This window comes from Pogona vitticeps, chromosome 3 (genome assembly GCF_051106095.1).
Source record: "Pogona vitticeps strain Pit_001003342236 chromosome 3, PviZW2.1, whole genome shotgun sequence".
Lineage (NCBI taxonomy): Eukaryota > Metazoa > Chordata > Lepidosauria > Squamata > Agamidae > Pogona > Pogona vitticeps.
Genome location: NC_135785.1, coordinates 130,763,545 through 130,790,805, shown reverse-complemented (window position 1 = coordinate 130,790,805; position 27,261 = coordinate 130,763,545). Strand labels below are relative to the sequence as shown.

The window sequence follows — 27,261 nt, the reverse complement described above, 5'->3', positions numbered from 1 at the left end:
GTCACGTTTTAGGAACCTCTTTCCTGTCCAAGTTGATGAAAGTAACCTCCCTAGTGAATGAGGTAGATTACATTAAGCTGTTGGAGGGAAAGACAGGCAGGATAGTGGACGAGGTGAAAATATTCAAGCCCTACTATAGAAAGGAAAACGTTGTCTTGCTGGCATTGAAAGAAGCAGACAGTGGAAATCCCGAGTTACCTTATGGGGAAGGGAGGGGCAGATCCAAATACACCCCAGAGGAGGTCCAAATCAGTCACTCACTTTCCCAGAACAACAAAAAGAAGCTAGAGCCATGCTTATGAAATCCAAGCAGGTTTTCTCCAACAAGCCCAGAGTAGCCAAGGGTGTAGTGCACAGGGTTGACACTGGGGATGCACACCCACAGGCAGTTACACCTTATAGCATCAGAGTTGGGCTAGCCAAACTTTGGGGCTAGAAAGCAAAGTTTGGTCAATATAAGAGAAGGGCCCAAGAGAAAACATGTATGGCCATATTGGAAAGGCAGAGGGGTGACCTATCAAAAGCTAAATAGGTTGAAACGTAGCCTAACCCTGCCAGTGGTGCAAAATGCAAAAGGATTGAGAGTTTGGCTCAATCTTGCTAGGCCCTACCTAAAAGGTTTAACCAAGAGCTTTACTCTATCTGCTTCAGAAAGACAGGTGAAACTCTATAGAGTAGCTAAAATAACATGGAGGAAAGAAAGATGGAAGACCACGCTCATGGCAGAATGCATACGGAGAGGTCCCGAGTGCCAGAGAGGTTTCACAATTGTGGAGGGGTCCAGATTCGAAACAGGAGCTGCGCTGAACCAGGCGGATGACTGCAGAATCCTTCATCCAAGGAACTTTCCAGAGAGGGAAGCTGCAGGTTGGCGAGAGACCCCAGCCATCAATGGTTCGTGAGTATCATAAAGGTGCTGAGGGAGATGGAATTCAGCAAAGCACATGACATGCTGGAGGGTAGGACATTTCCTTTATAAGCACTACCACTCCACCAGGACTACGAGTATGGACTTGCGAAAAGGACAAAATTGCATTGTTGAGAGAGAACTCTAATGCCACAAAACTTGGACTGGAAAAAAAATATAAAATTGGGACAAAAGAGACTCAAAATGATCTAGCAGTCTGCCTTAGACTGAAAAAGAAGGGAATGGACTTTGGTAAAATGGCAAATGCTATAGAATGTTAATTGTACCGTGTTAAATGTTATATGCTGTGTGTTCAATGAAAAAAATGTAAGTATTAAAAGTGTTATGTGATGTTGTTGGGTAAGCACCTGTGTAGATGACTGAAGTGGTGAGTATTGTAATTGAACTAGTAAATGAATTACAAGGTTTAAGGTATAGAAAGCATATAAGTTGTTTAATTATTACATACGTTCAAAGGTGGTAATGTTTGACTGTAATGTTGTAAAGTTGTTGGTGTACTACATTAAAGTTCCTCATTGTTCATGAGGGTAAATCACTATATGTTTTACCCCATGAAACAACTTTTTAAGGGGGGAGGTGTGTAGCGAACAGCCCTGCCCTTACCTGTCCATCACTGCAGAAAGTGAAGAAGGAGCCTATGAGTGGATGGAAGGCGGGGCCAAGGGGGGAGGGAGATGAATATAAAGACTGGTGGATGGAATCTGAGGGGGAATCTGGGAGAGAGAGACTGTGTGTAACTTGAAAGTGTCTGGAAAGTGAGTTAGAGATCTATAAGAACGTAGATTGGAACAGAGTGTTAAATGAGTTTTGAAGATATATCTGATTAGATTCAAATATAAGTGATTAGTAGCCTGTAATTTATCTCATGAATATTTACAATTTATTAACTTCCCTGGTCAAATAAAAGACTTACGTTGTGAACAGCACACTTGTCTCTATAAGTAATTGATATTAAAGCATTAATATCTGGTGGCAACGAAAAGAAAGAAGAGCGATAACCTCATGAAGGCCTGGGGGTGTAGGGGTTTCAGAGGAAATCACAATTGTGACAGCCTCAAGTCACTGCTGAAGGATGTTGCAGCTGTCTCTGCTGGAATATTATTTCTTTGCCCTGGCACCATAAAAAGCTGTAATGGTTTCAGGGATACACGGGTTGACTGGGTCTACACCGTATGAGTCAAGAAACTCTCCAGGGCTGTTAGTTGGCAAATGGATGGCCAGCCAGTGTTCCCCAGACAGCGTGTGTGTGTGGGTGTTCACCACTATCCATGTAGGTCTTTTGGTAATAAGGCTCCTTGGTAACAGGTCACAGGGGTAGACATCTAGAAAGGTCTTATCTTGTTGTAATACACTTAACAGCTGCACCGTGTTCATCTCCACATGTAATCAAAGAGTATGTTTCTGCTGTGATTGATTTCAGTCACGTTGTCAAATACCCCATATAAGATCAAGATCATGTTAATAGTGACAGGCAGTTGATGGGCAAAGCTGATCTCTGCTCTAAGGTTTCCACTCTTGATCAGAGAATAATGTTCTGAGCAACCATGATCTAATGTCAAGTCAAAGACATACTGTACATGGTATATCCATGGCCAAATTTGGTACAGCTAGTTAAAATGTCTTGGTCCTTCATGGCTTTCCCTGATGCTTGTATCAGCTGCATGTATTCTCTCACCCATAGGCTGTTTGCATAATCATGCTGGAGGGGCTTTGATGGAACTTGAATCCCATCAACATACAAGGCTATAAAATTAACATTGAAATTTTGGAAATTTAAAGGATTTTTGTCATAGGCACCACCGAAAGACTCATTGTCAACAAAAGTATTACGAGCTGTTTAGGCAACAGTCCCAGAAAAAGGTTTCTTGATTACACACAAAGCTTCCTGATGGTATACTGAACACTTTCATTCCCACGCGCTCAATGCGATATTTTGCATTAGAGGTCAGAAGGGCCTCAGTGTGTCCTAGGCGAACTCCCAGGGACACTTTCACCCTTTTGACAAACAGAGAGGTGTTTAAAATATCCACTTTGTAATTCTCCACGGCATCACTGCTCAGCAAACAGAATATATCCTTGCTATGGCTGAGTTTGATTTTCACATCTACACCATTCAGTAACATTTTATCCTTAAAAAAAACTTATTATGCAATGGGCCCATCAGATCCCATTCCTTGCTGGTCCCAGTGTGTTGTGTTCTCATTCTAAAGCCCCAGTTTCCGGTGCCAGCTGATATGGCAGTTTGCTCCATGTTTAGATGGCCATCTTTATAAAAACCACCCACCGCAAATTGGGCGCACAAGCTGTCAGAGCCGTAGTTCAAAAGCAGCTCTATCATAGCTCTATGGGGGTAACAATTATTATTCTGGCTGGTAAGTTGGTCTCCAAGGGTGATGTCCAGTTGACTAAAAAGCGAGGCAATGGGATAATTTACCAAGGCCACTTTAGCATCAGCAGTGATGGCTGCCCCATTTCCTTTTGTGATCTTACATACCACATAGAGCAAGGTATTGTTTACATCAATATAATCTTCAGTGTTGCCAATTATATAAAATTTGAGTGGGGCATTGGGTGTTAGGGTGGCCAACGGCAGTACCTCAATGTACATGCTGTTTTCCACACTGATTTATGTAGGTGATAGTTGAAAAATATCCAATTCAGATTTGGCACACTTTTCAGAGGCACCGTGAATAAAAGCAATTTAAAAAATGTCTCTCCTGCTCCGTTTCAGGCCCTTTATCTTCCAGTTTGCTTTCTTCTTCCTGCTCCAAAGCTTCTGACTTTTTTGGAAGGCAATCCTCTGTTTAACCATTTAGGAGGACCTAGGCGTGGATGACCCTCTTTTTGTTTAACTCCTTCTTTTCAGGTACATGAGTCCTGAGCCTTCTTGAGATCTCACTTTGTTCATAACATGTCCCATTATGTCTCCAGAGATGTTATGCACGACTGTCTTAATGTGGGGTTTAATAAACTCAAAACCTATCTTCAAGAGGGGGACAGCCTTTCAGAACAGTCCACTAAAAATGCTGCCCAGCCCTGCTCTGTCCATGTTTACAGCACCGTGAAATCCAGGGAGGCCATCACCGGCCTGTGCATTATAGTAAACCTTATAAACATTGATATCTCTGTAGTCTTTTAACACAACCATTTTAATGTTTGTCTTTTTCCTAAGTACAGCCTTTTCTGGGGCAAATATGCAACCTCACAACAACTTTCCCCAAAGTGAATGGCACGTCTTGATTCTGATCCATCTTTATTTCAATGGTGATCGTGTTGATATGGTTCTTACTCATGAACACGTAGTGCAGCTTGTCGTAGGTAATTGTAACACATTTGTAGGCTTCTCCCCTGACAGGGATACAGTGTAACAGACGTACGGAATGGTCTCCCATGATTTGATGCTATATGATATCCGTATAGACGTACAAAGAGCTAAAACTTTTGGTAACATCTGCAGCATGAGGTATTTTTCTGATGGGTTCATCTGGAGGTACTCCCAAAATCCAGGCTAACTCAGCACCAACTGAAAAGAAGTATCTTTCAGGGCATGTGAATCTAACTTTACCCATGACTGGGTCATAGGCCAGCCACGCTTCTTGCAGATCTATAGTTTGTTTTATAGTATCATTCATGTTGTTCAGAAGATCAGGAATGTCCTTGTTCATCCTGTGTAACTGAGAGGTCCATTTATTTGTACCCTCAGAAATGGAAAACGGGGCATTTTTAAGGATTATGTACCAGCTCCTAGTATACCGTATCTTGGCTAGACCAACTTCCCAAACTGCACTCAAATCTAAGGGTCTCGGTAACATTGTTGTAAAGCTGGCATTTGTATTTTGAGGAAAGACTTTCTTGCAGGCTTTGCTGCAGAGTGTGATGTAAAAACCATGATAGCCCATTTTGCTTCTCTGGCCTATATGACCTCAGAAAATTTAGAGGCAGACACCCAAATGTTGAACTTGCTAGGCCAACCTAACCATTTCACTAAATGAAGCTTTCTTCGACCCCTGCCTTTTGTGTCCAAAATCTTTTCAGCTCTGTACAATCTGTCTTCCCGGTCATTGATCTGTAGTTCTTCAGGATAGAAAGTCCTGGTTATGGCCTCCCCATCATAATCTGTTAACTGATATACAGGTCTCTCTGTGCCTTTGATAATGTGATCCACTATAAATATTTCAGTGGTGTAATTCTGTTCATACCCCTTATCAAATAACCCCATCATTTTAGAAACTCTCATACTGTCCCCTTTTCTGAGTGTTGGAACTTCTTTGTTTGTTCCAGCAGAGGTCCCATAGACCAGTGGTCCCCAACCTTGGGCCTCCAGATGTTCTTCGACTACAACTCCCAGAAGCCTTCACCACCACCTCTGCTGGCCAGGATTTCTGGGAGTTGAAGTCCAAGAACATCTGGAGGCCCAAGGTTGGAGACCACTGCCATAGACACTTTTCCAGATGGCCAGTGCATTGTGATGATTCACATCTACAGGTCTACATTTAATAGTTCTATGAATGCTGTGGTTATAACTTTTAAGGAACTGTGGTAATACATCCACATACTTGTAGCCATGAAATACCTCCACATTTTTGTTTTTAATGTTCTTTTAAACCTCTTCACCACCCCTGCTTTGACTTTGCTATTGGTGATAAAATGTTGTATTCAACATTTCATGAATGAACTGCTTACAGGTCTGTTTAGAAATTCACTGCCACAGTATTTTGTCAGGTTTTCTTCCGTCTTGTTTGAAAAGGGTGTCAAATGCTTTGGCCACTTCACCTGTTTTGCCTTTGAGTACTTTTGCTGAGCTGTACTTAGAAAGTATGTTGATGCATAACAGGGTATACTTGCAACCCTTCTTGTACTGAGCAAATTGTTGCATATCGACCAAATCTGCCTGTCATTGAGCATCAACTTTGGAAACAACAGTCTTATTTCTTTTTAAATGAATTCTAGCCGGCCTATGCAATCTATAGACATCCTATTAGAAAGCCATTGAAAAACATCCCTGACCTTCAAAGTTTTGACCTGCTTTTTGGCTTCTCTAAATAGAGGCTTCAGACCACCAAAACGGTCCAGCTGATGAGGGTGTAGAATAGATATTGTGCAGTATTCCCCCCCCCCGTGCATCCATCTCAGCCATTAGCACAAATATGAACAAGGTATGGTACAATAAAGACTCTTTATTAAAAGACAGTATATTACAAAGGTATTGTAAAGCAAATATCTACATCTCAGAGATAGTAGAAACACATGACATACATTTTAGCTTTACAAGCTGTATAGCTAGAAGCACATGCAATACAGGCTATATTTATAGGGTGTATATTCAAGCAGGCTGGTTTCTCATCCTCAACAGCCTGAGCCTTCTCCGGTGGGTGAGATTGAAACAACGTCTGCTGCTTTCAGGGCAGGTTGTTTGGCCTGTGTCCACAATCACACTCAAGCCCATCCTCATTATCATGCCAAGCCTTCTCCTGCAGATGAGACTGAAACATGCCTTTAGTAAGTTTTTAAAGAACTTAAATTCCCTAACATTGTTGAGAAATTAATAAAGGAGGTTGCCAGACACCGAGATACGTTGTTGTAAATATATACTTTACTAAGCCTCTTAGGAAAAGGTATGCAGGGATCCCTAAGAAATAAACATAACATCTAAAAAATTATAATACATACCATATACAATTGAGCAACATATGCAACAGCATTCCATGTAACGCCAAAAGATAGGCAAACTCAAAGGTTATGCCTTGCATGTAGTTTAGCACCGTCCAAGGGAGGGTGTGTGTGTGTTTTGAGGGTGAAACAAAGCTACATTTATAAAGGTGATTGCCTATAGGGAACACATGAGGTTCGTTCCAAGCTTGTTCATTAAAGAGAAAGGACATGTTACAGGTTGCATATTACAACACCCCTTCTCAAGATGTAACATGGATACAACTTTGGTTACATAATTGATTACATAGCCCATGATCAATTCTACTGGTGTTAACATTAAACATATTTAACATTTCCCGAAGATGTACAATTTTTTCTTGTAGAGATTGGAGTTCTTCTTCCATAGCTCTCATCCATTTCTCTTTCTCTGAAACAGGTAATTTCATGCCCCATAACTATAGCTTTTAGAAAATGGTCTTTCCTGGCTGATTTGGTCCTCTGTAGCACTCTCAAAGCCTTCATCTGAAACCTCTTCCAACGTCTGTTCCTCAGGACTGTCGGCAGCCCCCGGAAAGACCGGTTTTGCCAACACACAGCCATCCTCAAGCCCATCCTCCTCCTCCTCCTCATCATCACCTCACAACAGGGCGCAGGCCGGCTTTCTTGTGCTTTTTGGTTTCTGCTTCAGCTCTGCGATAAATACGAATAGGTCTTCTGCAGATCTGCATTTTCTTCTTAGCTTTTCTGGGGCTTCAGGCAATCTCTCCCTGAGTCTTGGAGGGGCTCTTAAGGGGCACAGGGGCTGGAAAAAACCCACAGGCCCATAGTAGACACCTTTGGGGTGCAAGCACCTTTTGGCTTTCCCCAGATTCTTTTGGCTTGTCTTGGGAGGTTTTTTCCTTGTCCACCATCGTTTCCAAGCCTCGCCAGTCTCTGCAAACAATGGTAAGTGCACACAGAAGAGCCTTGAAATCATTGCTGCGGTGTTTCAGCCCCAGGAGGCCTACGGTCATGCCTCAGGAGGCCTAAGGGCATGCCCTACGGCCAACCCTTTTCTAGCCAAACCCTACCAACCTTTTCCCATTGGCCTACAGGGCTGCAGGGGTGACACGTCCTTTTGGGGGCCATTGCTGAGGCCATTCTCTGGTCACGGGGGACCCCGATGTGTATGAAAACCTCCTATGGGTCCATGGGGAACTCAACAACCCCTTACGTCACCCTAAAACCTACCCAACCAGGGGGAGGGGCCTGGGTTGATTCTTGACGCCTTTGTCCCACCTCAAAGGGGTGAGACACCTGTCAAAATTTGATTTGATGGATGCTAGTCTCTTTATACTACCGACCCTTGCTTGTTTTACCAAACACAGAGATCAAGTGAGTATCCCAACACGTCCTTTACCTCACTGCCAGCAGTTGACCTCTGTCAGCACCCTTTAATTAGAAAGATTGAGGTCTAAGCTGAGTATAAAGTTGAACAACACAGGTTTATTGATTACAGTTTGCTTAAACAGGTTCTTCACAGACTTTAATGTAGTCATTAGATTATTAATAACTTGTTTCACTCTTTTTAAATTTATTTTTTCTTAAACTGCAACATGAACATAAACGTAAAATACATAAACCAAAATACAAATCGACTGTGTTCCCCACCACCATAGTCGGGATCTCTTGCAGTAATCCTCTTCTTTTCCCTTTATTGTCCTCTTCTCCAGAACTGCATTGATTATTGATTTGGAGATTTCCCTTTTCCTCTTGTTACCACATATTCAAGAAATCTGCCCCATATATCATAGAAATTATTCTTTTTCATTTCTCCTTTCTTAACCTTTAAGTTATAAGTTAACAGATCATTGATAGCAATATTCCATATTTCATTATACCATTCTTCCATTCGAAATTCAGACTTTGATTTCCAATTCCTTGTTATTGTTATTTAGTCATTTAGTCATGTCTGACTCTTCATGACCCCATGGACCAGAGCATGCCAGGCCCTCCTGTCTTCCATTGCCTCCCGGAGTTGGATCAAAGTCATGTTCGTAGCTTCAGTGACACTGTCCAACCATCTCATTCTCTGTTGTCCCCTTCTCCTCTTGCCTTCACACTTTCCCAACATCAGTGTCTTTTCCAGGGAATCTTTTCTTCTCCTGAGATGACCAAAGTATTGGAGCCTCAGCGTCAGGATCTATCCTTCCAGTGAGCACTCAGGATTGATTTCCTTCACAATTGATAGGTTTGTTCTCTTTGCAGTCCAGGGGACTCTCAAACGTCTCCTCCAGCAACACAATTCAAAAGCATCAGTTCTTTGGTGGTCAGCTTTCTTTATGGTCCAGCTCTCACTTCCATACAACATTATTGGAAAAACCATAGCTTTGACTATTCGGACCTTTGGCGGCAAGGTGATGTCTCTGCTTTGTAAAATGCTATCTAGGTTTCTCATCGCTTTCCTCCCAAGAAGCAGGCATCTTTTAATTTCATGGCTGCTGTCACCATTTGCAGTGACAAAACTTGACAAAACTCTATTAGCCTTTGCCCTGCTTCATTTTGAACACCAAGGACAAATTACCTGTTGTTTCTTTTATCTCTTGTCTCTCTGCTTTAGCATTCCAGTCCCCTATAATGAGAAGAACATCTTTCTTTGGTGTCAGTTCTAGAAGGATTTGTAAGTCTTCATAGAATTGTCAATTTGCATAATTGGTCAAATGCATAAACATGGATTACTGTGATGTTGAAAGGTCTGACTTAGATTCGTATTGAAATCATTTTTGAGATTATATCCCAATACAGCTTTTCTCACTCTTTTGTTGACTATAAGGGCTACTCCATTTCTTCTACAGGATTTGTGTCCACAATAGTAGATATGATAGTCATCTGAATGATTCCCGCCCATTGTCAATGTTTATTCTTGCCATCTCCTATTTGACCACATCCAGCTTACCAAGATTCATAGATCTTAGATTCCAGGTTCCTATGCAGTATTTTTCTTTGCAGCATCATATCCACTTCTAGGCATGTCCACAGCTGAGCGTCCTTTCGGCTTTGGCCCAGCCGCTTCATTAGCTCCAGAGCTACTTGTACTTGTCCTCCACTCTTCCTCAGTAGCATGTTGGATACTTTCCAACCTGAGGGGCCCATCTTCCAGCATCATATATTTTAGCCTTTTGTTTCTGTTCATGCGGTTTTCTTGGCAAAGATACTGGAGTGGCTTGCCAATTCCTATTCCAGGTGGATCATGTTTAGTCAGAACTTTCCACTATGACCTGTCCATCTTTGATGTCCCTGCACAACATAGCCCATAGGTTCTCTGAGTTTCTCAAGCACCTTCGCCACAACAAGACAGCAATCCATGAAGGGGGAACAAAGTGCTAGGCCGCGTCAACAGGGAGATAGCATCAAGATCACGGGAAATGATAGTCCCAATCTATACTGCATTGGTGAGGCTGCACTTGGAGTGTTGTGTCCGGTTTTGGTCACCACAATACAAAAAAGATGCTGAGGCCCTGAAAGGGGTGCAAAGAAGAGCAACAAAGATGATAAGGGGACTGGAGGCTAAGTCCTATGAAGAATGACTAAAAGAATTAGGTATGTTTAGTTAATGAAGAGAAAATTGAGGGGAGACATGATAGCAGTCTTCCAATACCTGAAGGGTTGCCACAGGGAAGAGAGGGAGAAAACCTGGGAATAAGGAGGAATTTCCTGATGGTGAGAACCATTAAACAGTGGAAAAGCTTGCCTCCTAATGTTGTGGGTGCCCTGTCGCTGGACAGTTTTTAAAGAAATATTGACAGTCATCTGCCCAGGATGGTATGATGCCTGTGATGGTTTGAGGTCTCCTGCCTTGGGCAGGGGGTGTGGCTAGAAGACCTCCAAAGTCCTTTCCAACCGTATGATAATTCTATGTTTCTATGGACACTAGGCTTCTCCCTCCTGGATAGAATTTTGAGTTTTTATATAGTTTTTTATAATTCAGGACTTTCTTTGAAAAAAAGAGAAATTTTCTGTTTTGAGTAGGCTTCCTATTGGGCTTGCTCTCTGGTGCCATAACAAGATCTTCAAACCAATCAAACTGATAGAAACATGGGTATCAGCAAGGAGCTTGCTTGTTCCTGAACTATCTCTTGCTGTTTGTTGAAGTGAAGTAGATTTTGTATCTGGCTATGAAATCTGCTGTGTCATCTTCAAGGTTGGTCTAAGGCAATAGTCTCTAGAATGTTCCTCCTGAGCTATTTCTCTCATTTTGAACAACAGATCTGTGCTCATTATGTGGTCTATTCTAATTGGATTTATGTATAATTGGAGAATATCCTTTATACCTTTTATAGAGAATATACATTGAATGGGAGAAGTCACATAATGTTGTCTTCCACCATAGTCAAAAATTTTGCCCAGTCTTGCTTGGAAGCTTCTTAGACTGCTGTGGATTTGAATATGCCTATATATTCTTAACTTCCACAGAATCTATCTGCATTAATAATTTAGAGATGTAGGATGGATATGGAGACCAGTGATCCTGAATTGTCCCTACACCTGATACTAAGACAGAAGGAAAGGAAAGTTCTCTGATGATGGCCAGCTTGGGATAATTCCTTTCTGTCTATTTGCATTTTGATCAGTGAGATTTTAAGCATGTTTTTGCAAGGCAGCAGACCAGCTCCATAGATAACAATCTCAATGAGAGTGAAGACAGGAATACTGGGCAATGGGGTTTCACAAGTTATTATCCTCTTTAAAAATGTCATCCTAAGTATACTTTCCTGAAGTGACAAAGTGAAATTTCATTTCATTTGCTAATATTAATTTATTCAAAGCAGTCAAGTTGGGGTTTTAAAATGACTTGTCTGTGGGCAGTATTACAGGCATTTGGGAAATAAAGAGATTATATTAAGCACAGTCTTGTCAGTAGCTTGTCCATTCCTTTGCAAGATAGCGTATGAAGGCAGAAGTGTATGCTATATGAGCATGGTAATTCATGTTTGAATGTATTATAGGATTAATTTTGGCACTTTCATCACACCCTTATTTCTGTCTCTCCCTTAGCCATCTTTGCAAACTGGTGGACATGCATCAGATGCATCCCCCTGCATAAAGTTTTGTAAAATAAATGTAATTTCATTTTCTTTGCAAAGGCAACACTATGACATTTCCACATTTTTAAATTAAGCTAACTTCTTTAAAATTGTAAATCAAATAATAAATAATAAATCAAATAAATAAATAAAATACATTTCACTATGTTCCCTTTGTTTAATTATGCTGATATCTCTACTTTTTTCTTCAAATGCCATTTTAAAATGAGATCATGGTATAAATCTTGTAGGTGAAGCCTTTTTGAATATTGCTGCATCCTCTGCAAATATTTTTGTATCTTTCTCAGAAGGAGAATAACATATATCTGCATTTGGATTATGCATGAGCCTTTTATTAAAAGCTGCTTGCCAGAGTATCTTACTATGGACTTGGTGGGGTATATAGCCAGGGCTGGTTTGTGCCATGGTTACATAGGAATGCTGAAGATCTACTGCATCTGATCAGAATTCATATCTGTGAGAAACTTAAGTTTCATTCACTCTTTCTTGCAAACCAAGTCTATAGGGGACATTTTTACACTTCCCTGGAACTTAAAGTGGTTCACCACTCCTCCCATTTTTTAAAACCAGAGGTAGCTGGCAGGTTTAGTTTTTTAAAACTTATTTTTGGCCTGAGAGGACAGAGTAGCCTTTGATATTCCTGCCCCTACAGCAGTTCGTTTTGGCTTGAGGGACAATCTATGGGTTACTTTTGCCTACTCCTACTGTCTTTTTGAAACATATTCAGAGAGCATAAGAAATAGAAATAAATGAAAACATAGTCAAATATTAAATTCAACATTAGAAGCTATGCAGACAGTTTTAAAGGGAATTGCTTCCACATGATTTTACTCACCAGCTGGGATTCAGAGTTCTTGCTTGTACTAGAATCATTTCCAGGAGAGGCTTAACAATTACATAGAAACTTTGCCTCACCTTGGGTGTTGTGCCCAGTTCTGGACACCACACTTCAAGAAGGATGCCAATAAATTGGATCAAGTTCAGAGCAGAGCAACAAGGCTGATCAGGGGGCTGGAAACCAAGCCTTATGAGAAAGGGCTGAAAGAACTGGGCATGTTTAGCCTTGAGAAAAGAAGATTGAGGGGTGCTGTGTGATAGCACTTTTCAAATATTTGAAAGGCTGTCATACAGAGGAGGGTCAGAATCTGTTCTTGATCATCTTAGAGTGCAGGACATGCAACAATGGGCTCAGGTTAAAGGAAGCCAGATTTCAGTTGTGTTAAGTCGTGGCGCTGAGCGCCCAAAGTAGAGTCAGGACACAGCAGTTATTCCACTGGCCCCACCGGTCACTGTCTCTTCTGAGCTACTATGTCTTGGCCGCGCTATAGCATCTCCTGGCAAGCGACTACACAGTTGCCCTATATGCCTCTTCAGGATCCTTCCGTCTTCCGCAGCAACCTCATAAGATACCGGCCCTGTTACTCGAAGAACTGTTGCCGCCAGCCAAGCGGGATTACCCGAGTAATTCCTAGCCCACACTGGGTCCCCACAAAAAAACCCACGTGGTGCCTCATGCACCTATTTATTTATTTATTTATTTATTTTATTTTATTTCTATCCCGCCTATCTGGTCTTATTCGACCACTCTAGGCGGCTTACAAATCACAGCAATAAAATCTAAAAACATTATAAATTAATAAAAATAAAAGTCAAAATGAAACCGCCGTTCTAAAACTCTATCCGGGTGAAGATGGTCCAAACGGGTCGTTAGGCGACGGCCCATCAAAAGCTCTGCAGGACTATACCCACTCCCCAGACTGGGCGTAGTCCTATAAGATAAAAGGAAACAAGCAAGCTTCCTTTCCCATTCCATCGGGCCAATGCATTGGAGTGCCTCCTTTGTGGTACGCACCATCTCTCCGTCTGACCATTGGTAGCGGGATGAAAGGGGGCTGACCTTACATGAAGGATAAGATTACTCTCCACAAACTCCCGAAACTCTCTGGAGGTAAATGCTGTCCCATTATCCGTCACCACAACATCAGGAATACCATGAGTGGCAAAAATTGAACGTAAAGCCCGGACCACCACTGAGGCTGTGGTTGAAGACACCCGAACCACCTCCAACCATTTTGTGTAGGAGTCTACCAAGATAAGAAAAATTTGGCCCTGGAATGGTCCTGCAAAATCTAGATGAAGACCGGACCAAGGAGACCGCGTCGGCTCCCACGACTGTACCGGCCCTTGAGGTGGATTGGGGCGTGATTCCTGGCAAGCTCTACAGCGCTTAACCCAAGCCTCAATCTCTGCATTCAACCCTGGCCACCAAACATAGCTCCTGGCAAGAGCTTTCATATGCACAATTCCAGGGTGCGCCTCGTGTAAGGCTACAAGAACTTGTTGCCGCAAGGGCTTGGGGATCACCACCCGGTTTCCCCACAACAAACACCCCTTATGGGTAGATAATTCATCTTTTCGAGACACAAACGGCTTAAAGTCTTGGCCATTCTGCACCTTAGGCCACCCCCTCCCCACCCAGTCCAAAACACTGGAGAGGACAGGGTCCCGGGCGGTCCTCTTTGCCACATCTGCCGCATGAAGCGGCCGCTCTGGTAGCTCCTCTATCAACATAATTTGGTGGGCTGGTGCTGGATCTGGACCTATCTCTGACAATGGTAAACGACTGAGTGCATCAGCATGTCCCATTGCCTTCCTGGAACGATGCTGTAAGGCATACTGATATCCTGCCAGAAAGATAGACCTGTGGTGTCTGGCGATCGGGTGCAATTAACCCCAACAATGGCTTGTGGTCGGTCAAGATGGTAAAAGGCCGTCCGTACAAATAATTGTGAAATTTCTTTACTCCTGCCACAATTGCCAGACCCTCCTTATCAATTTGCGCATAATTTCGCTCTGCCAGGGAAAGAGTCCATGAATAATATGCAACAGGGACCTCTTTCCCATTGGGGAGTAGATGGCCCAACACAGCCCCAATGCCATAAGAAGAAGCATCGCAAGCTAACACAACTGGTAATTTTTCATCGAAATTAGCTAGTACCGAGTTCGAAACCAACAATTCTTTAACCGCTTGAAATGCGGAAGAATGACGAGGGCCCCAAGCCCAGGGAACATTTTTCTTTAAGAGACTATGTAAAGGTTCTGCTACTGCTGCCTTATGTGGGAGAAAGGCATGACAGAAATTCAAAAGGCCCAAAAACGCCTATAGTTCCTGCTTATTTTTAGGGGTGGGAGCATCCTGAATCACCTTTTCCTTGTCTTTTGAAGGGTGGATTCCTGCCGCATCTATAGAAAACTCTAAAAATTCTACCCGATCGACCCGCAACAAGCATTTCTCCCGTTTCACCATAAGGCTGGCTGTTTCAAAACGCCTTAACACAGAGCGGAGGCGATCAACGAATTCATCCTTAGAGGGAGCAGCAATTAGCACATCATCGAAAAATGGTGTAACCCCTGGAAGTCCTTTTAAAAGGGCTACACTCACTCCAAACTGTAACCTTTTAACCCGAAAGGCACCCTTATGAGTGACAATAGTCTGTGCCTCTGCTGTACCATCGTCCACAGGCAGTTGTTGGTACACCTGGGCCAAATCCAATTTTCCAAAAACCTTAGCTTCCGCAAGTGTAGCCAGTACATGGCTAACCACTGGTACTGGGTAAGCGTGATCTTGCAATGCCTTATTTATGGTACACTTGTAATCCCCGCAAATGCACACATCCCCATTTGCTTTTATTGGAGCGACTATCGGGGTCTCCCACAAAGCGTGGGACACTGGTTCCAGGACCCCCTGCTCTACTAAGCGATCTAACTCCTCCTCTATCTTTGATTTGAGGGCAAAGGGAACTCTTCGTGCCCTCAGACGTACCAGGCAGACCTGTGGGTCTAACTGAAGGGAAACGGGGGGCCCCTTATAACAGCCTAATCTGCCATCAAAGATGGATGGGGACTCCCCACAAATTGCATTCAGGTCCATAACAGCAGTTGTGTTGACCCCCTGTATCCCAATTCCCAGGGGCTCAAACCACGCCAGTCCCAGAAGGCTTGTACATTGCCCTTTTACAACCAGGAGATCTAATTTGCCATTAAATTTACCATATCGCACTTTAAATTTGCCTTGTCCCAAGATAGGCACAGCCTTCCTCTGAAAGTCAATTAGGGTGTAGTGAGGGTTTTGAAGCTTGGGTCCGCCCCTCGGACAGATCCTCCAAAGAGTTTCTGCCGAGATGATCGAAACAGCCGACCCCGTGTCTAATTCCATTTCGCAGGGAGAGCCCTTTATAGTAACTGTCACCCTTATTTTAGCAGAACAGGAAGGTTTGGGAAGGCATAACACCTGGAGTGGACTTGTAGAGGGAGGGGAATGCAATTCCGCCTCTAGCAGCTCCGCCGCATGTACTGATTTCCAGCCCCCTGTGCGTCTCCCAGTGGATCTAGAACCACAGACATGGGCAAGGTGACCCCTTTTTCCACAATTGTGGCAAGAAGCATCCCGAAAACGACAAAAACGATGCTCGTGCTTCTCCCCACAGCTCGCACAGCTGGCAGCACCTTCCGGCCGGCAGTCCTGAGCGCTTTTGCAAGACTTCGTCTCCCTCTGAGTTGCTTGTGCTCCTCTTTCGAGCAATCTGATTGGTTCCCAGGCGCTAGGAAGACTGCTGGTCATCCCCCGAATGGCCCCTCTCCCAGGCTGTAGCAAAATCCACTGCCTTCACTAGATCACATTGGGGAAGCATGACTATCTTACTTGAAAGCTTCTCGCTTCGTAGACCAAAAATAAACTGGTCTAAGAGTACCTCGTTCAGTCTCTCAAACCCACACCTGCGAGCAAGACGACGCAGGGCAGTCAAAAATTCCACTGCGGACTCCCCGACACACTGTGAACACTTACGGAAGTCCCAGCGGCGCGCCAGCTGAGATGGTTGTGCTGTCAAATGATCTGCTAAAGCCTGCACGAGTTCTTGGCAAGTAGCTTCTATTAGCTGCTTTGGTTGAATTAAATCTTTCACCAAGTCCAAGACTTCCGCCCCACACGAGCTGACAAACAGTGCTTTTTTCTTGTCCTCCTCTGTAATCTCCTGGAATGCCAGATAATAGGCGAAGCCGTCGGCCCAAGAGTCCCACAGCTCGGGGCGGTTCAAATCAAACGGTGGCAAAAATCCCTGCGCCTCCATTTCTTACCAACGGCGGCTATCCCAGTAGCCCTTCTGGAAACTGGAGCTCATGGAATCCTATCCCATCCTTGTCGCCAGTGTTAAGTCGTGGCGCTGAGCACCCAAAGAAGAGTCAGGACACAGCAGTTATTCCACACGATTTAATGGATAAAAGAACATGCACACACACACGTGTATATATACATAAAAAAACCCCACCTCTCGTTGAAGGTTTCCGCCCCCACCCCAATTACCCCGCATCCCTGCTAATTGGAGGGAGGGAAGTTATCCATGACAGCTGCTGTTGCATCCACCAGGCTACTGCGAAAACCTGGAAGGACACAGCAAGGTTGATCCCAAGACACAACAAGTTGAATATCAGGAAAAACTTCTTAACTGTTAGAGCAGTATGACAGTGGAACCAATTATCTCGGGAGTTGATGAGTGCTCCAACACTGGAGGCATTCAAGAAAAACTTAGATAATCACCTGGCAGATATGCTTTGATTGTATTCCTGTATTGAGCAGGGGATTGGACTTGATTGCCTTGTAGGCCCCTTCAAACTTCACTTTTCTAAGAAATGTAGTTCATAAATACAATGTTTACTCACTTGCTGTAGTATTTTCTCTGCTTCCATGGTGCTTATACTGAATCCTTCAGTCTCACGGTGGCATGCAATAATTCAAAGCTGCTAAAAATGTATTGTCAAAATATAGTGAGTAATTGTTTTCTGGAAAGAGCTAGTGATAGGGATATTTTTAGTCTCTTAGTGTTGAATAATAAAGGCTTGATGACCCACCACTTCAGTTTTGGGCTGTACTGGATGCCATAATGAAAAAAATCAGTGAATTGCTTTGACTTTGTAGGACAGGATTTTATCACACATCTCTTTGTTCTCTTTGCTGTATCACTGGACTATTGCAATTTTTCCACTTCTGGTAATTACATAGTGAATGCAAGTTAAGCTATAATAACGGCTGTCATAATTCTGATATACTCTTGGAGTTGTCTTGTTCTGCTTTGTGAGTGTAAAATGGTAAACCTTGAAGTGAATCCTGAATAATATTCCATTTTCTTTACTTGACACCTTATTTTGCTGAAATCAATGTCTAACATGCACATAATTGGAATTATAAATGCTTTAACAAATAGGATGATTTACCTCAGTCAAATTAAAAATGACTGCTTCAGCCAGAGTACCCAAAGTGTTTCTTTGTCTATCAGGAGATAATTCTATTCTGTTCCTTTCATAATGGTTGTGTGTTGGTAGAACAGTGTCAAACAAAACAACTAGTTTGAAGGCCAAACACAAAAAATCTCCAAAAAGGGAAGTTCCATAAGTATGAATGTATGAATCTGTCATTTTAGTCTAGTGTAGTACAATAATGTTTTTTTCTCAAACCAGATATTTGGTGGGAGTTGTCATTCTGAAGAATGGAAACCTGGACTTCTCCTTACCTTGTAAGACAGGAACAAAATTCAAAATTTTTTTGGTAGGCTTGTGCACTGGGTTGATAAGTGCAAAGTTTCCTAGGGGGGAAAAAACCTCAATCCACACTTACAAGACAGGGAATAATTGGCTTAGTAATACATATGAAGGCTCTTGGAATTATTGTAGATCACAATGTGAGCCAACAGTGTGATGTAGCTGCAAAAAGGTACTGAGGTTGCAACCACCTGGGGGGGGCAGCAGGTTTCAGAACAAAGTGCACATTGTTTGCTGATCTTCATTCAGTACGAAGAGTAGGGGAGGAGACTTAAATTGTTTGCCCTTCCCCAGTGATAGGGACTCCTTAAATTTCTGTTTCTGTTTGATACAGTGGGGGGTACCATTCTGTCATTTGCAGTGAAGTCAATTACCAAATCATGGTTCTGAACGTTAAGGAACTTTGTGAATGCTATCTAGTCCCTCTATCTAGGCAACAGAATTTCATGCTTCAGGGAGCTTTGCTTCTTCCCCTTTGTGTACAGTAAATGGGCTCACTTTTCAGGGTTGGGGGTTCCTCATTCAGGTCAGGAAGAAGGAGAGGAGTCGTCTCCTTTACTTTAACAACTTCCAATTTATTAACATTTAACGGTTCAACATTATTTGAAAACGGATCTAATAAACTCAATTCAGGCAACAAGCCAAAACTGTCCATTTCTGAACTCATCTTTTCCCCAACCGAATTCATAGGGGTGCAGGACCAAACCTCTCCGCATCAGTCAGGCTCTGTAGAGGGGCACTCTGAACTGCACAGATGGTCCCACAGCATGGGTGCCGTGCCCAGTCACCTTCAAGCGAGGGGGTGTTGTGTCATGCGTCAGGTTGGACCACTCACCGTCCACCACCCTGGTTTCTGGGAAACACCACCACTGACCACTCTAATGGCTCTATACGTAACTCTTCCTTCCCTTTAGGTATGGGATCTGGCAATAAACCTCCCATGCACAGGTGGGGGAAATCCCTTAGCAATTCTTGAGTCTTGACCCTCTCATATTCACACAACTTTTCTAGTTCTCTCTTTTTCTTCCATATCTCGATTTCTACCTCAAAGCGGTGTTCACTGCTGTCATTTATCTCCTCCTCCCAAATGGACAGTTCTTGTACTCCGCCTATTGTATCCTTTCCCTCCTCTACCAAACTCACTTCAAACTTCCCACCTTCTCGTGCTCTCTCTCTCTCTCATTCCCACTCTCTCTCCTAGCTCTTCTGACCTCGGTACCCCACTCTCTTTTATGATAGTGCCAGGTGACGGCACACTCTCTGTTAGTGCTCCTTCACATGTACATATGCTCATCACTAGGCAAAGCAGAGTGGAAGTGGCAATGAAGCATGAGTAAGATACATTTCCTTTATATGCTCTTTTGTTTTCCTTTTCATAAAAAAGTTGAGAGTACCTTGCTATCCTACCATGTGTTCTTGTATTCTTAACTTAGGACAGGCAGTCAAGAGGACAGGAGCAGATGACATCTATTTTGGGAAGAGACAGATTGATCCCATGCACTGGTAGATTGTGTCCTAATGAATGTTATTGCTCAGGTTGGGGGATGTGGAGCAAATTGGTGGACTGAGTTGATGGACACCTTAATTTATGGTATCTGGTGGGAACAAGGTCCCGGGAGGCAGACTAGAAATTCAGGGCAGGCCAAAATGATGAGTCTTGATGTAAGCCATTTGTGCTGGAATTTGGTTTCTCTTGAATTACTTTTGCTGTGAAATGTATTTCTGCAGCAGTCTTTGAAAAATATGTTCCAGAACATTTGATCGCTGTTAATTTAAATGATTGAAATGTGTATTTAGTCTTAAAAAATGAAGAGAACCATGTTTTCTGAAGTGTTATGAAGTATTCCATGTAGTTCAGATGTGAAAGGATTTAGCAAATATATTAAAATAATTTCATACCTAATTGGCATCATTCCATCAAAACCTCATCTACTATCCTGATTGTAAAGTTCCCAACAATTTTCTTTCTGCTCTTCTTCTTTTCCCCTAACATCCATTTAATCAACAAATTAATCAATTTAATAAAATGTTTGTCAAAGAGTGAGGGAGTACTCTCATTTAATAGCTTCACTGCCCCATTGGGCAGAATACTTGACAGTAACCTTGTGTATCACGTTTGTTATTTGGAACAGAGGTATACTTGGCATATCTTGGAGAAGGCAAAGCACCACAACAAATAAATGCTAGTAACAGGTAAGCTACAAAACAGGGATGGAAGATACCTTTCGTCTTGTTTTAACAACTGCATGTTGTAATCATACGAAAAAAGCTGCTTCCACAGTGTTTCTTGGGCATTGTAGTTCTTTAAGAAGCTCCCTATATAAAGCAGAGAGATTGCAACTTCAGGAGGCACCATAGCTGCTGCTGCTGCTTCCTCCTCCTCCTCTTCTTCCTCGGTATAGTAGGAACAGATATTATGCCTGAGATAGTCCAAGACCTCTGGTTGAGTTAATTGTAGGTGTCTGTAGGTGGAGGTCTGTGCCACAGAACTACCAGAATTCTACCTAGGTAATTCTTGGATTGTTCTGGGAGTTGTGTCCAACTTCAAGTGGAGTACAGAAAATCTGAATGTCAACACACACACACCCCCCATGATTTGAGAACCACTTTGGGATTTACTTTTGATCCATTTGGAAAAGAATAAATATCCATTCTGAATAATTTCTGATCCCAAATTATGACAATAGTCAAAACAATATGACAAAATTAACAAAAAAGAAAAACCTGTATGAATGTGCTCTCTGCTCTTTCACTATTAGCCAACCAATGAGGATGGAGGTCTGTATACCAGATCTGAAGCCATTTTATCTGGCTCAGATGTTTAAATAGCATCTGCTTCGCAAGTGCTTCCTTTACTCTCTCTTGGGTGTTTCCTCTCACCAGCTGTCCATGAGATACAGCTGATCCTCAGGACAATGAGAAGCAATAGACCAAAAGATTCTATGAGTACAATAAGAACTGTAATACGTGTACTGATTGTTGAGAAAGCAAGTAAACAGCTTTACCTATAAACTGAAAGTCCACCACACTCCCAAAGCTTGTACTTTTTTAAGGCCCCCATTCCAGGTTATATTCCTTTATTTTTCACAATTGTATAGCCACCTTCCAATCAGGAAACATACAAATATCTACAAATTCATCTGAAAACCTGAGAACAGATTACCTCCAAATCATCTCAGAGGTGGGGTAGAGGATCAGTCCAGTTCTACAAGGCAAATATACAGATGCAAATTAGCTCAGACCACATTTGTACATTCCTAATGCTACAAAAGGGCACAACTCTTTTTACGGGGGAACAGTCACAGAGGGATTTTTCACAAAATGACGAGCTGATAGTCCATACAGAACACGTTACCATAGTCTCTCGAGACTGAAGGATGCCTAATATAAGTCAATGTGAAAACCCCAAAGTTTGCTTTCTGTTACTCTCTGCCCCATCCTAACATCTTTCCTGTCTTTAAAGTGAGTTACACAACCAAGATATTGTTAAATGTTTGCTTGTTAGAATTATAGCAAAAAAGAGAGTTAGCTACTGCTGTTTTATTTTAACAAAAATGAGACTGACAAGGCAGCAATTGTTTTGACTTATGAAGGCTCTTATGGTTTAATAATATATTCAGTTTTACCAAAAAAGTTTTGTTTATGACTGTGAGATCTCGTGCCTCTGTATCACAATTCAAAATGCCAGTAAATGGCCCAATATTGTTGCATAATATCATGTCTGCACAGCCAGCAGGAAAAAAGCATGCCATAATTACATAGCAAAAGGCAATTTTATTTATTTATATACTTTATTTATTGCATTTATACCCTGCCCATCTAGTCAATTGACTACTCTGGGCGGCTTCCAACATGTGTAGTAAAACATTATAAAAATAACATTATAAACATCAATAATCAAATTATTCAAGATGGAAAAAATAAGAAGAAATAAATCAAATAGTAACTGGAGGGAAGGCCTGCCTAAACAGCCAGGTTTTCAATTGGCTTTTAAAAATGTCCAGCGAGGGGGCTGCATGGATCTCAGGAGGAAGATTATTTCAGAGACGAGGAGCAACCACTGAGAAGGCCCGGTTTCTTGTTTTTTCCTTCCAGACCTCTCTTGGCAAATGTCGAAAACCTGAATGTTGATGACACCCATGTTTCAAGAATGATTGATTGATTGGTTTATATTATTTTTATGCTGCCTTTCTCCCCATAACAAATACTACAACAGATTTAAAAACACTATATTAAAAAAATATATATGAAGGGTTAAAATTCCGATGTAAAAACAATTTAATAACATTTAAACATTTGTAAATTAAAAAACAACATTCCTGAGGCATGTTACTGTTCAAAACCAGACTAAAGAGTAAGGTCTGTCTGAAAATGGAAGGCAAGAGGGAGGAGGCCAACCTGGCTTCTGGGGGCAGTGCATTCCAAATCTTGGGAGCACACATTGATAAGGGCCTCTCTCTTGTCTTCAACAAAGAAGTTAGGGAAGTGAACTCTATGGGGAACTCACCAATCCATCTCCATTCTACACTACCCACCACTGCAGGGAACTAGCTAACTATGTCCCCTGCTCGCCATAATATCCAATTCCAATCGCAGGCCCCTTTGATGATCTTGTAAGAAGATCTCCAAACTCCTGTCAGACAAATGGACCCCATCATTTCTAAATAGTTCCAACCTTAAGCTTATTGCAGGATGAACGATCTCCAAGCTAACTCTTTGCACACTACTTTTTACACTTCCCGATTTACACTCCTCCAGGCCTTAGTAATGCAAAGTGAGGGGCATTCTGCTCTCCACATGAACTTCAGCATCATTGTGGACAACACAATATGTGTCCGTGGGTAAGCCACCTTCCATGCCCTTAAATCCTCCAAAATCTCCACTATCAATGATTTGCCCATCTGATTGCCCAGGTTATTACCACCCAGGTGTATAACCATGACATCAGGAGGTATGATCTTTGCATCATCATGTTGCAGCCTTAAATTCCTTCCACCTCATTCCTCTTCAGCCCTTCCATTCTATAAATGCGGCACCCCCATACCTAAGTATGGCCCTCGGGATGATTTCCTGGCATAGCAGGCTTCCCAAAACACGAAACTATGTCCGACAATCCAAATCCTTGTCAACCAGCCTATACTTCTGGTATGTACAACTGGTATCTGTTCAGTGACCAGCACCCCATCCTTTTGATAGCTTCAGAATCATATCCTAAAGCAGTTGCCATCAATGCTGCTCCTATCCTGAATGGTCCCATCCCAAAATACCATCCCTGCAACCCAATCTGTTGGAACGCTATCACCGTTAGTCTCCAAAACTGATATTTCATGAGTGGTAGGCCATGGCTATGGCAAAATAAATACCCACTATGCTCTCCTCTCAATTGCAAGTAAGCCACCAAAGCCTGTACAGGGCATATTTCTGTAACTGAACACTAGCCCAACATGATATTCATTCTCTTTCCTCTTTGATCTGTTTTAGAACACCTAATTTGAATATGAATTTTGTTATCTACCACCCAGACATCATATTTCTGTAATGCTGCCTGCAACTTATCTGCTTTACTTGTGGCAACCAATTCACTAACTCGAAAGGCCCCCAAAAATGCTAACAGAGATGCCACCCTAAACAATGCTATTTCAAAATCATCTCTACATATATTTTGTTAGGCTGCACCAAAATCTCAGGGGTGAATCTATCATCTGGGATCCTGGTCCTTTCTTTACTCCATCCCTCAACCATTTTCTTGATACGATAATTTCCTGTGAAGTCAGGGTATCCTCTGACTTTAGCATAATATGCCAGAGCGGATATCTTACCTTGTATTGAGTCAGAAGATAAGCCTTTCCTATGTAGGTAAGATTGTTGCAAATATTCTACTTGGGCTGGCCATATAGGCTGTAGACTAGACTTAAGTCTCAAAACTAAGTACTCACAGCTGTATACCACTTACGAATCCTGGGAGCCAATGCCATTCCTCAACCTCTTCTCATCAATTAGCCGGACCTCTGGAGGAAGACTCTTGGGACACTTTCTAGCTCCTGAAGCTAACGTCTTGAACTGTTCCATCTGTAGACATGACAGGGCATCACTTATACTATTATCTAGCCCTGGGATACGTTTGGCCTGCACTACAATGTTAAATTGCAGTGTGTGCAGTGTGAAGGCTCTCATTAACCTCATAACATGCTTTGACTTGGATGTAAGCATATTAATCACGTGAACCACTCACTGCCTGGTTGTCACACCAAAAGCACACCATGGAAGTGGCCCATTCCTCTGGCCACAGCCACAATGCACCTACAATGGGAAATAATTCCAGGAAGGTTAAGTCTTTAGTGATTCCCACCTCCTGCGAACTCTCTGGCCACTTGCCAGCACACCATCTGCCCCTAAAGTAAATTCCAAAGCCCAGGGAACCTGAAGCATCAGTTTGTACCTGGAAGTCAGTTCCTAAGGAAACACCTGTTCTCCAAAACAAAACCCCAAGGCCCAAACCAACAGGTACTGCCTCATACCTCCTGTGACTGTTGTCCTGTGCAAAGGCTTTCGTAAGCCCCTCATGCCATCACAAAGCCTCCTAAAAAAAGCCCTACCTGATTGTACCACCCAACAAGCAAAGTTCAAATGTCCCACTATTTTTTTTTTTTTTGCAATACCCTAAGTGTGACATTCTTGTTGTTTAAAAGGGCTTTCAATCTATCCCTGATCTCCCTAAATTTATTGATGGGGAGGTGACATATTTGTACCTCTGTGTCTAATTCTATTCCAAGGAAATAGAATGGATGATGGTCCTTCTGTCTTTTCCTCTGCCAACAGCAGCCCCAACTCCTTAGCCATGTCCTGGAAGGCCCTCAAGAGCAGTAAACACTGTCCAGACCTTTTTCTCCCACATACCAGAAAATCATCCAAATAATGGACTGTGCTAACTAGTCCCACCCTGCGCCTAAGGTTCCACTCCAGAAAGTAACTGAAATGCTCAAACACAGTGCAGGATATGGAGCAGCCCATGGGAAAGGCCCTGTCGTGTCCAACTCTAGGGTGTGATTCTCATCCCCATTTCCAAGCCATAGAGCCAGTGTTTGTCCGAAGACAGTTTCTGTGGTCACGTGGCCAGTGTGACAATACACAGAATGCCATTACCTTCCCACTGAGGTGGCACCTATTTATCTACTCACATTTTACATGCTTTCAGACTGCTAGGTTGGCAGGAGCGGGGACAAGTGATGGGAGCTCACTCGGTAGCATTGATTCGATCTTACAACTGCTGGTCTTCTGCCCTTGCAGTAAAGAGGCTTCTGCGATTTAACCCGCAGGGCCACCATGTCCTTTGCACCACGTCTATATAATACACACATTCAAAAAAGAATCCCAGCAGATCACAATCACTAGGATGTACTGGCAGCAGATGAAAAGTCAATTTGATCTCAGCCTTTGCCATCTCCGCCCCAAAACCACATGTCTTAACAATGTGCACTGTCATGTCTAAGGATGTATAACGCACTGAGCACAATTCAGAGGGTATGGTATCATTGGTCACCCTCTGGGAAGGACAGATGATACCATCACCCTCTGGGAAGGACAGATGATTTATTAATCTAAACTCCCCTTCTGCCTTTTTTGGAACAATACCCAATGGTTAGATCCTAAGAGGAGAAACTGGAACGTGATCAAAGGGACCCAAAATCCTCCCCTCACAAATCTCCTTATCAATCTTTTCCCTTACAATATGTTCCATGCCCTTTACATATTTCAAGTTCTCAGACCATGAGCCCTTTCTTTCCCCCACTACAGGTATTCTAATGCCAAATTTAAATCCTTCTAATAGGTATGTTGCCTCGTCCTTCTTTGGATAAATCTGTAACCACTTTTCCAACACTGCTACCTTAATGGGGCTGGGGCCTTTTTGCAATGGGCTGCCCACTCCCCTTGGCTTTCTTTTCCCCACCACCTTCCTTGCCTCTGGCTCTCTGTCCTCTCCTAAAGCAATTGTCCTCCACAGGCTGAACATTCATGTATCGGCATGGCTTTTGAGAGCAACTCCCCTTGAAGATAAACTTCTAACATAGCATGGCTCCACAGGGATAGTTAGACTGCCTTGCTCTACGAATTAGAGGGCCGCTATAAAAATCTGTCTCCTGTGGCCAGTGTTGCTGGTGTCATGAACTGCAACCAAAGTCCTGGCTGTAGTTAATCCCATTGTATGCTTGGACGAATCACTGCTCTCATCCTAAATCATAAAGAAGCCAAGCATGGCCCAGAAAGTCAGTGTATGACCCATAGATCATATTCAGATACCAAACTAACGACAACACTCTCCAACATTGCGCTTTCATGATTACCCCAAAGTAAATAAGGTAACTGGGCAATCAATGTGTGCAGGTACATTCCGGCTTCTTACACCTACACCTTTCCTTGTCCCTTTTATCCTTCTTTTCAATCTCCTTTACATCCATTTTCTTATTTAAAGGGTTGAAAAGGTCCACGTAGTTTCCGCACCAAATATTCCTTTTGTGGCAGGAGTCAGGTGATCACACAAGGGCATGGCATAATCACCAAATGACAGCATCTTAAGTGGCACTGAGTTGTAACCTGTGTCCAGCACTGATGGATACAGCCAGGTCCCCACTTCTGGGGTAAGCCCTAGTGGAGCTGGGAAGGTGACCAGTTGGGAAAGGGCACTCCATGTCCTGGTTGCCCATCCCTGTAATGGTAATACCTGCTGCTGACCCACTGAACTCCCCTGGCTCCCTACTCCATACTGCTGTGCATTATGTGCTTGTACCTGACCCATGTCCTGCCAGGGCCAGGTGACCAGTGCTGGGTTGGTGTCCAGTGCAACTGCTAGCTCACCTGTAAGGGTAACTGCAACTGCATCCTACTCCAAGCAAAGCAAATCTGCCTCCTGGGCTGACTCCTTTCCTTTATTGCACTGTCCAGCCATGTTGCTCCCACTTGGTCTGGCTCCACTTGGTCCTGGCTGGTTGAAGGTATTGTCAACCT

General features: G+C 42.8%; 1 long non-coding RNA gene across 1 annotated transcript; it reads right to left on the bottom strand.

Moving 5' to 3' along the window:
• Positions 1-6,085: 6,085 nt before the first annotated feature.
• LOC140705832 (uncharacterized) lies at positions 6,086-13,313 on the bottom strand. The gene is made up of 2 exons (XR_012085373.2): positions 6,599-13,313; positions 6,086-6,411 (listed from the first exon to the last, which is right to left on the bottom strand). It is a non-coding gene; the product is annotated as an uncharacterized LOC140705832 (long non-coding RNA).
• Positions 13,314-27,261: the final 13,948 nt, after the last annotated feature.